Source organism: Sorex fumeus, unplaced genomic scaffold (assembly GCF_029834395.1).
Source record: "Sorex fumeus unplaced genomic scaffold, SorFum_2.1 ptg000034l, whole genome shotgun sequence".
In the NCBI taxonomy this organism is placed as follows: domain Eukaryota; kingdom Metazoa; phylum Chordata; class Mammalia; order Eulipotyphla; family Soricidae; genus Sorex; species Sorex fumeus.
The window spans coordinates 9,795,198-9,805,975 of NW_026606091.1; the positions used below are offsets into that span (position 1 = coordinate 9,795,198).

Here is a 10,778-nt window from a genome sequence, read left to right on the forward strand (position 1 = left end):
TCTCTGCACACACAACAATCTTAAATCTTAGATTTCATTAAAAAAGCAAAAACAAAAACCTCTCCTTTATCAGATGCAGAAAAGCAATTAAAAATTGAAGTTTACAAAAGAATGATCTGGTAACATGAATAAACGGTCTTCTCTAAACATTTAGACACTGTTTCCAACTAAAGATTATTTTCAAAAACAATCTTTAGGCAGCTAGGAAAAATCCAATAACTTCTATCAAGTAGGTTATTTCGAGACCAAATGTGTATTTCATAAGCAACATGCTGCTACACTCCTGGTCACAAAATCTGCCCGAAATAGCTAACATGACTTTCCTAGTAGGTTAGATATCCACGCAGTTTTCATTCTCTATCCCACAGCAGAGATGGGCTAAATATCCCGACAGGACAGCTGATGTTCTGTTCATTTCTCTAAGAAGATTGTTTTGATTTCTGTTCTTTTCCCCTCCCTCCCTCTACCAACGTTTTCATTTTAGAGGCATACGCTGAGATCATCTCAGGTATGAAATAAGCCAATCAAACACGCCAGTTATGCACTGCGATGAGCTGGAGCTCAGGTTTGCAAAGCAAGACACCAAGTCAAACCTGGTTTGAGTTGCTGCTCCTCCTGAGATAACCCGGCCCACCAGAGATTCCACGGCTGGCTGCAGATGTCGACGCTTAGCATGAGAAAGATTAAGGGACTCAGCGCCCCCAGGGATTGTCACAATGCCTGGCCGTGACTACTGGGCACAGCAGAGCAGGACTCAACTCCTGTGGCACGATATCAGCCCCAGCCGGGACCGACCAGCCAGCCCGAGACTTCGCTTCACCGGAGCTGCCTCCGCCCGCAAAGTGCACCCCCAGCCGCGCCCCAACTTTGCCTAGTATGATCCCAAACTTTCCCTGGTGGGTTAAGAGGAAAATAAAAACTAAAACGACAAGGCGCCCCGTGCACGAGTCGGAGAGCGGGATGCAGCCTGGGTAGATGCTTGGCCCGCATCTCCCGCATCACTTGGAGGTGGGTGGGGAAGAGGAGAGCGAGAAGCCCCGGGAGCATCTCCCCGCCACCGCAGGCCCGCCCCGCGACCTCCACCCGGGGCCAGAGCCCGGGGTTCAAGTGACTGCATCCGCAGCGGAGAAGAGTTGGCCAACTCCTCGCGGGGCCTGGGGGCGCCCGGGTCCCCGGCGGGGCCACCTGTGAGCCCGCGCGGCGCTGCAGCAGGATGCGCGCCGCCGGGTCTCCGCGGCCACCCAGCCCGGCGGCCGGCCGGGGGCGCAGGGGGCGGACGGGGGCTCCGTGGCGGGCTCTTACCGGGTGCCTCCGGGTGGACGTGCCCAGGCCGGGGCCGAATGGCGGCCGGCCGCTCGGGTCCGCGGGCCCGGGCTGTGGCTCAGCGATCGCCGTCGCTCGCGCCGGCCGGGGCTGGGCTCGGCAGGAGACTGAACCCGGCGGGGGCCGCGCGCCGCCTCCGGGGCCGCCCCGCCTCCGGCCCCTCCCTCCCGGCTCTGCGCGGGGCTCCGGGCCGCGGCGCGTTCAACCCCGCGTGCGCTCCGCTCCCCGCCTTCCCCGGCATGCAGGGGCGACGCTGGCCGCCGCCGTCTCTGGGAGATTTTTTTTTTCTCCGCAGTGGGGGGACGGGGGGGTCAAGATTTGCGGAAAGCAAGGGCAGAGAGGAGAAATCATCCAGCTCGGTGATGCTCCTGATACCCAGAGCCTGGCAAAAGGCTGCCAACTTTGGGGTGGGGGGTTGGTCACCCACGACTGGCCACCTCCTCGCCGAGAAAGAGCAAAAAGTGGCAGCAGCCAGAGAGGGGATGTGTAATGGTGGAAAAGCGGTGAGGTTCCAAACTGGCCTATACACACAGGGGAGGTGGGAGGGAGAACGGCAGCTCACAGCATACAGAAAGGTAAAGGTTTCGGCTAACAGGGGAGCTTGCCATAGGACGCTTATCAGAAAGAGTCCAGGTCTCTGCACCCCCTGGCCAGAATCTTAAACGTTTATGTTGAGGTTTTTTGGTGTCAGTCTGAATACCACGATATGGTCTCAAGAACACAGTATTTTCTTCACGATAAGGAACCTTGGATTGCGCCTGTCCACTAGTGGGGTCAACTGGTGGTCTCGGCCTCTCGGTGGCCGCCTCCACAAAAGCCTGTCTGTTCAGGACCAGGGTTTCTGGACCCCTGCCTGGAATGGTTGAGACACGCATGGAAGATTCTTTTAGTCATGCAGACAAACCCCTCATTTCAAGGTGACAAGACTCAAAAGACTCTAAGATCAGTGTTCCTTTGAGGACAGTGTTCATACACATTCTGGAGTGGCTATTCTTTCCTGCCCTGTCTGGAAAGCAAGAAAGAACCCTTCCTCCCCAGTCCCTATCATTTCCCAAAGACCAGTGTGAGGATTAGAGGCAAGAATGTGACAAACTGAACTGATCCCTTTTCTTTAGCCTCCTGACCACCAGGGAATGGGCCACATGGGAACCACAGGGAAACCAACCGGTTTCAGGTCTCTCTTTCACTCTTCCAGCTGTTCATCCTCCTGCTTTCCATTTAGAGAAGGGTTCTTTGTGCCATCCTGAAACTAGGGGACCTTATATAAAGTTTCCTGCCTTTCACTTCGCGTATAACTCCAGTCATAAACTGTTCATCTTTGGTACATCAAGGGAAGCCTTGGAACCCATAAATGTGTTTTCTTCCATCAGGGGCAAGTATTTCAGATTACTGTCCTGCTATATACAAGACACTAGCAGAATTGTACAAGAAAAAAACCTCCAACCCCATCAAAAAATGGGGAGAAGAAATGAACAGAAGCTTCCTCAAAAAAAAAAAGAAATACAAATGGTTAAAAGGTACATGAAACATTGCTCTACATTGCTAACAACCAGGGAGAAGCAAAACAAGAATAAGATATCTCACACCACAGATACAGGCACACATCAAAAAGAGCAAGACCAACCAGTGCTGGCAAGGATGCGGGGGTGGGAGGGGGGACTCTATTTCATTGTTGTCGGGAATGCCAACTGGTCCAGTCTTTTTGGAAAACAATATGGGCAATCCTTAAAAAATTAAAAATTGAGCTTCCATATAACCCAGCAATACCACTTCTGGGAATATATCCCAGGGTGCAAAAAAAGCACAGTAGAAATGGCATCTGCAACTGTATGTTCATTGCAGCACTGTTCACCATAGCCAAAATCTGGAAACAACCCCAGTACCTGAGAAGAGTCGACTGATTAAAGAAACTTTGTTACATCTACACTATGAAATACTATGAAGCTGTTAGGAAAGATGAAATAATGAAATTTTCTTATAAGTGAATGGTCACAGAGAGTATCATGCTAAGTGAAATGAGTCAGAAAGAAAGGGACATAGAATGACTGCACTCATTTGTGAAATATAAAATAGCATGAGACTTACACCTCAGGACAGTAGAGATAAGGGCCAGGAATATTGCTCCATGGTTGGAAGCCTGTCTCGTGAGCTGGGGGAGAAGGCAGCTGGAATAGAAAAAGGATCACTAAGTCTATAATGGTTGGAGAGATCGTTCAGAATAGGAGATGTGTACTGAAAGTAGATAAAGGACCAAATGTGATTGCCTCTCAGTAGCTGTACTGCAAATCATAGTGCCCCAAAGTAGAGAGAGAGTATGGGAGGAATTGTGTGCCATAGAGGCAGGAGGAAGGGGAGGAAACTGGGGACATTGGTGGTGGAAAATGTGCACTGATGGAGGGATATATGTCCTACCATTGTATGACTGAAATTCAAACATGAAAGCTTTGTAACTGTATCTCACAGTGATTCAACAACAACAAAATGTTAGAGTTTTTTTTTTTTTAAAGATTCCTGTCCTGCTAAGGGTTTCATGACCTCTCTTTTGGATATCATAGGATGAATTTTTCTTGGTAAATTTTACTTCTTTATTTTGGGAAGTTTTCAGTCATACACAAATCTAAGAAGTTAGTATAACATATCTCCATGGGGTCAGCATTACCAGCTATGGCTAGCTGTGTTTGATTTATAGGCCCTTTTTCTCTGTGGCATCATATTTTAAGCACATATATCATTTTATCTGTAAATATTTACAGAAAGGAGGAGGCTATCAACCACTACTAGAATAGTGTCAAAAAGACCTTTCTAAATAGGCTTCTAGTGGAGTAAGGATAGGTCCATTTAAACACCAAAAACTGATGTTTAAGCACATCGAATATGATGAAGTTATAGTGTTTCTAACAGCAATTTGTTTGTTTGGTTACTGTTGGTGGATAAGAAGGGACAGCTTCATTCTTTTGAAAAATGTTTAAAGTAAACAATGATGTGTTTATTTTGCTTTTTCTAAATTGGACCTCAGGATAACCAGTTAGGCGATCTTTCTACCCTGCCCATGTCTTTGCTTTCTTCCAACCAAAAATCCTGATATTTCTTGATGCAATGGTTTCCTTTCACTATTTTGGGAAGAGATGATCTAATTGGTTCATGACCATGGGCATACTTCTGGTTAAATTTGAAACTGCCCACTTCTCCACCTACTTCCCATTGAAGTGAAGAAGAGATCAAGGAAAAATGAAGATCACTGTAGATTAGTAGATTATAATTTTAATAAATATGGGTATTTACATATATGGCTTATCTTTGGTAAAACAAGGAAACTGAATTTTCTAGCCACCAGTTTTCTGGGAGATTTTAATTGGATTCAGTTAAACATTTATTTTAGATGGTTCCAATAACACATTGCTCAACCAGAATAAGTTCTTGAAACCACATCCGGTGGGGGGAGGATGAGTGGGCCCTATAGTGCATACATAGGAGAAGTGGGGAGAAAAACTTCAATTGCCTAAAATCAGCTCTCTGACAGCTGGGAGTCTTGTCTTCTCAATATGAATCTCCTCTGACATTATGGTGCATGCCTGGGTTCATTCTCTGACCACATGGCCTCCAGAGCACTGTCAGATGGAACTGGATACACTCAAAAACAACTAACGTGCCTGGATTACTCCCCAATACTGCAGGGCCCAAGCAACTCTTCAACCTCTGGTCCTCGAACTGGATCAACACATGTTCCCAGAGTGGCTCCTGATCTCCAGAGCTCCACTTGGAAGACTCCACAAAAATCAAAGAGTTCAAATAAAATGCTAATATCCCTCCTCTGCCACTGTTTGTGGGTCCCATTCAGCTCATTCTATCCACCTTCCATTGATAGCTTCAATTCTATGAGCAGTTTAAAGACTTGCTTTTATTAACCTCGCCTGTTCCTTTGCTTTATTTCTTTATATACTACCTACGAGTGACATCATTTGGTAATTGTCTTTCTCCTTCTTACTTTGCTTAGCATGCCACCCTTTAGTTCCATTGTGCATATATATATATATATATATTCAATATCTACTTTATTCCTCTGTTGTTAGACATGGATTTGTTCCAGGTCTTGGTGATTGGGACAGTGTTCTAATGAATATAGATGTATATAGTATGACTTTATTTTTCATTTTTTATATTTGGGTTTTTTGTTTTGTTTTCTGTCTTTAATCTTTTTTTCTTAATTTTAATTTAATTTTATTTTTATAGCGATAGCACAGCGGGTAGGGCGTTCGCCTTACAAGCGGCCAACATGGCCGACCCGAGTTCGATTCCTCCACCCCTCTCGGAGAGCCCGGCAAGCTACCGAGAGTATTCGATATGCCAGACACAGTAACAACAAAGTCTCCAATGGAGACGTTACTGGGTCTGCTCGAGCAAATTGACGATCAACGGGAGGGCCTTTACCTTTACCTTTACCTTTATTTTTATACAATAGTTCTCAATATTATTTACATTTAATATTTTTTTATTTAGATTTTTAATACTGAAACACCATGAGGTACAGTTGTAGATTTACAAATTTTTGTGCTTGGGTTTCAGTTATACAATGATCGAATACCCATCCCTCCAACAGTGCCCATTTCCCACCATCACGGATCCCAGTATCCCTCCCACCCCCCATCCTCCCCATCCCCCCATCCCACCCTGCCTCTGTGGCAGAGCATTCCCTCTTTATAGTATGACTTTAAACAGGTGTTTTTGTAATCTCTGAATAGACATCTGGGAATAGTATTGCTGAATATTATAGCTCTATTTTAACATTTTGAGAAATACCCACACTGTTTTCCATAGAAGCAGAATCAGTTAATGTGCCCAACAACAATGAACAAGGGTTTATTCTTCTCTACATCCCCACCAGTACTTGTTGATTTGGGCCTGTTTTGTTTTGTTTTGGCAACACACCCAGTAGTGCTCAAAGTCTGTTTGTGACTCTGACCTCTGGAGGTTGCTCCCAGAGGTTCTTTAGGAAGCTTGTGGTGCCAGAAGTCGAACCTATGCCTTCCATGAAGTATGACCTCCAGCCCTTAGAGCTATCTTGTTGGTCCTGTTTTGGGCCTTTTTGCCATAGGCAATTATCACTGATTTGAAAAAAATATTTGATTTGATGATAAAAAAATGTATGTGCCTTTTGTCCATCTGCATATCTTCTTTGGATAAATGTCTCTTAATTTCCTTTCTCCATTACTAGATAATACCATTTGCCACAGGGAAAATGCATACAGATTCTCTCTCTCAGTCATCTTCAAATTCTGATATGTAATGTATTTAGAAATATTATTTACTATAATCTTGTCAGACCTCTCCTCCTTACATCTTTATAAATCGTATTTGGTTCATCTTCCCTATAACCCAGAGATGTTTCTGACTCTTCATTTATTTAGAAAAGGAATGAGGCCCAAAGAAAACCATATTGCTCTGCATCTCTGCTGTTTGGGTTTTGGATTTTATTGCATGCAAAAGAAACTCATCATTAGTGATATTCTCTAAAAAAATTTACCTTTCTCATTGGTACAAATTGGTCTAAAAGAAAACCATATTTTTATTAGAACTATGCACTCACAATTGGATTATTACAATGCCCCAGAAAACTATCGAGAATTTAAATCCTTTGGTTTGTCTTCTTTAATATATGGTTTCTTTAATATATGAGGATGTAGTTTTTATCCTCATAGCCTCAAAATGGTTGCCATTTCAGTAATTCCATCAGTATTCCAAGTAAAAACAGAAGATCTTCTTGCTATTATTTTAATTGTGTTTTTTAAGAAAAGAGCACTCTATTGAAACATCACTTAACTTTCTTGGGTTACAACTTGGCTACAATATCATACCTAGCTTCAAAAGTACAATAAAGAGTATTCTAACTGAATTCTTAGTCACTTTTTAGAAAATGAGGATTGTTTTAGCAATATTTTGTGAGGAAATGAATGTTGGGTGGCTAGCAGTATTTGCCACATTTACATGACACATACTACATGGCATATCAGTGATAGCCCTACTGTTATTAAGATTTGACAACTGAACTAGGCTGTCAACTGCCATGACAGTTGAGGAGACTAAAGTTGACATTATTGGAGAAATGGAGAAAATCATGACCAACCGTTTGTCTAAATTATGCAATATGGATGTAATGGAAAAAATTAATAACTATTATAGGTCATCTAAATCTATGACACTACTACCTGATCATTAAAAAAAAACAAGAGGTGGAGGGAGTTTCATAAGAAAATGTACTAACACCTAACTAATAAATTATTTAACAGTGCCCTTGAATAAGTCCTTTGCAAGTAGAGTTAACTAGAATTATCCGTGGATTCCTCTGTTGAAATTATTGAAAAGTCAAATCTTTATTTTAAATATTTGCATGCATATAAATATTTGTTGCACACATATTTTCCTTCTGACTGTGAATTTTTTTTAGCATAGAGTATATAGGAATCATTAGTAATTAGTTAAGAAGAGTGGACTGAAAATTCTCAGGAGGAGCTTTTCAAAGAATCAATGAAATTTTTTTAGCCGTTTGGTTAATAAGAGATTTTTTTAACATAAAACTGCCAAAGGGGTGCTAGTTAATGGTTTCCAAGCACTCATGTCATTGTTATACACATAAAATAACAAGGTTGAGATAAGATTAAGGTGGTCTATTTGCCCCTATCCAAAAATGACTCCCATGAATTGGCATTATTCTGACAAATCCACCATTAAATACGTATTGAAGTGACTTTTTATTTTTATATCTTTGAAAGTTTTAAAAAATAAATGATACTAGCATTACAGTAAATTAGCAATTTTTGCATTCTTAAAAATTTTGATATGTCTAAAAGAACAAAAAATGTAGAAAATTATGAGGGAGAGATGGAAAAGAGATGGTTGGGCCAGGAAGTAGGCACCAAGAGACAAGATTAAGTATTGGGTTTACTTTGTCCCTTTGACCCTCTCTTTTTAAAAATTTCACCCTAATTGCTGCCCTTCTTTCTTTTATTACAGTCTCCACCTTCTCTATTATCAGTATCTGCAGATAACTAGAAACTAATGCAGGAATGATTCCATGTGCACAAGTGTTATGTAACAAAAGCCTTGACTTTTGTTACTTATTAGAATCAACAAGGTTAGTTTTACAATTCCTAACATTGACCCTTTTCTTTTCCCCTTCCTGTGAGCTCCTTGAGGGCAGAATCAGTATCATGCTTTTCCTAGCACCTAGCACAGTGCTTGGCATTTGTTCAACGCATATGTTAAGAATTAATGTTATGAATTAATGAGTTCTGGCACATACAGTCACTTAAGGGAGAGTGAGACAATCAGGAGGCTGCAGGTTATGACAAAGTATCAGTGAACTAATAATCCACAGATGCTTAAGACAAGTAAGGTTTTGGCTTTTTACATAGCTCACATTACAAGTCCTATGTGAATTTTGCTATGTCATTCTCACTCCTGACCCCAAACTGGTCACTATTCAGAACATTGTAAGTTCCTATCATGGAAGAAAAAAATGCATGGTAAATCTTATACTTGGGTTTAAAGCTTCAAATTGTAAAGGACATGTTACTGCTGCTCATATTTTGTTGGATAAGGCAAATGGCCTGCCATACTTATGTTCAAGGGAGCAAGAATGTGCAGTTGTACTATGTGCTTGGAGAAGAATGGAAAGATTTGGTGGCTAGTATTAATGATAAGTGAGAAAGAAAGAAAGAAAGAAAGAAAGAAAGAAAGAAAGAAAGAAAGAAAGAAAGAAAGGAGAAACTGAGGGAAGGAGGGAGGGAGGAAAGAGGAAAGGAAGGAGGAAGGAAGGGAGGGAGGAGGGAGGAAGGGAGGAAGGAAGGAAGGAAGGAAGGAAGGAAGGAAGGAAGGAAGGAAGGAAGGAAGACCAGCTCATGGTATGTACCAACTACAAATGAGAAGTTTTTGCTCATCTTTATAATTTCATGGGTTATATCAATTATTCCCATTTTTCAGATGAAAACACTGTGACTAACTAGTTTGTTTAATATCAAGCAGTTCTCATTTGTACCCAGTATTGATTTCAAAATCTGAGTTATTTCTATTAATCCCCATTATCCATTACTATATAAAAATAGTCTTTGCTTCGTTAAGAATTACTTGCTTTTTTCCTGTAGGATTACATGCTTAGGTGATTTATGTGCATTTCTTCTTCCACCAGCTGGTCTACAATTTAGGATAACTGTCTACTTCCTAAGAGGATCTGATTTGCTTATTTAATAACCACAGGTGTAAATATCAAAATAGATCTTAGTATTCTTTGAAAATTATTCTCAGACCTCTGTGCCCCATCATCCCACCCCCTAAACCCCACCTTGAATGACTTTAGTTTCTATGATTTGGGGCTCAATTTTGGTCAAGTGACTATTCCCTTGCAATACAACAAGAACCATAAAGGCAGAAGAAAAATAGGTGTGGAGTTGAAGGACATCTGCACGAAAATCTTTGCTCTGGACAAGGATTTTGGCAGCAGTATTTAGAGCAACATACCCAAATTATTGCTCTTGTTTTTATTTATTAAGAGACGAGAAATGATGAATGTTATTTTTGCACTGAAAAAAAGGATTTCGGTTCCCCATCCCCCCCGGCCCAGCCTTAGTGTTCAGGAGCCATGCACACCGAGTTTCTCTCTGTGGTAGTAGCTCAGCTCAGGGCTGCTGAGCACCAGGTGGGCCGGGTGCTGAGGCAGGGCTCAGAGGAGGCAGGAGCTGCCTATTGATTCCATCAAGGGACCTGGAGACCAAAACCTTGGCTGTCTTCCTGATTCCAGCAGGGACTTCCTGAGTGACCTCCAGGGTGCCCCTCAGTCTCTCAGAGCCATGTCAGCAAGGAAATAGGGGTAAATAATATCGGTAAAAGGAGACATGCTGGGGAGGAGGCTCAGAGCCAGGCCAGCTCATTCTGAGGACAAGCAAAGAATGTTTCTCTTCAGCTGTTCAGAAAAAAAAAATTAAAAAAGTGTTTCTGCTGCCTCTTGTGAATCTCTCTTTACCTATCTTTGACTCACAGTTTCATAATTTCAACATAAAGAAAATTTAGGATATCAGGAGAAAAAAAGACACGTGCCTTGTGCCTCAGCCATAGGATAAGCCAGCAGCAGTGTGCTGGTTGGTCTATCTTTGAATGTTTTGAACGTCGAAGTAGAACTTGGGTTATTCAATTCCCAAAAATGAAATGAACAAGTAACAGATGATTTTCCCCATCCCAGGACTTTAAACAGTTCAGTTCTGAAATACCCTTCCCTCTCCAAATAATGTATCCATTCCAGTGGTGTGTGTCTTGGGAGAGAAGAGAGGGACATGTGTATATATATAGAGAGAGAGTGGGGGGGAGAAGAAGGGAGGGAGAGAGAGACAGAGAAGGATGGAGGAAGGAGAGAAAGAGTGAGAGTATGTGTGTTGGCAGCGCGGAGGGGAAAGATTCCTGATACCATG

At 42.3% G+C, this 10,778-nt stretch overlaps 1 protein-coding gene across 4 annotated transcripts in view; it reads right to left on the reverse strand.

The window, feature by feature from the left end:
- SLC24A2 (solute carrier family 24 member 2) overlaps positions 1-1,514 on the reverse strand; it is a 285,931-nt gene extending 284,417 nt beyond the window's left edge. Inside the window, exon 1 of one of the 4 annotated variants that reach the window (XM_056117392.1) lies at positions 1,303-1,514. The gene's annotated coding sequence lies outside the window, so the exon portion shown is untranslated. The remainder of the gene's footprint in view (positions 1-1,302) is intronic. The other 3 variants (XM_056117396.1, XM_056117391.1, XM_056117395.1) reach the window with 3 other exon arrangements.
- Between the last annotated feature and the right edge of the window lie 9,264 nt (positions 1,515-10,778).